The sequence below is a fragment of the Odocoileus virginianus genome, chromosome 1 (assembly GCF_023699985.2).
Source record: "Odocoileus virginianus isolate 20LAN1187 ecotype Illinois chromosome 1, Ovbor_1.2, whole genome shotgun sequence".
In the NCBI taxonomy this organism is placed as follows: domain Eukaryota; kingdom Metazoa; phylum Chordata; class Mammalia; order Artiodactyla; family Cervidae; genus Odocoileus; species Odocoileus virginianus.
The window spans coordinates 99,392,948-99,393,343 of NC_069674.1; positions in this window are offsets into that span (position 1 = coordinate 99,392,948).

Sequence of the window (396 nt, forward strand, 5' to 3'; positions counted from 1 at the left end):
ATCTTTTCCTGTAGTAATAATAATAACACCCCCCCCCCCCCCCACACACACACACATATACCCACACTCTTTAAAACTGTCCCTCGTAAGTTTCTAGGACGTAAGTTCCAGGACTAAGATGGAAGGAATGTCTGCGAAGTGGGATCTAAGCAAAGCTCGAGGGCTGCTTGAGATTCTTGCGGGGCTGTCAGTGAAAGGAAGTGAAGGAATTCCACGTATCATCTAACCGGGCCTAACCTGGGCGGGGGTGGGCTCCTGGTCCCAGGGAAGGTGTCTGAGGAGGCAGGTTTGTGGTGTCAAAGGCCAAGGGCCCGGCCGAGGGCGGAGCCCCGGCTTCCCGCCAGCAGGGCGGCTCGGGGCGGAGCGCAGCCCCATCGGCCGGCGGTACCGCGGCGC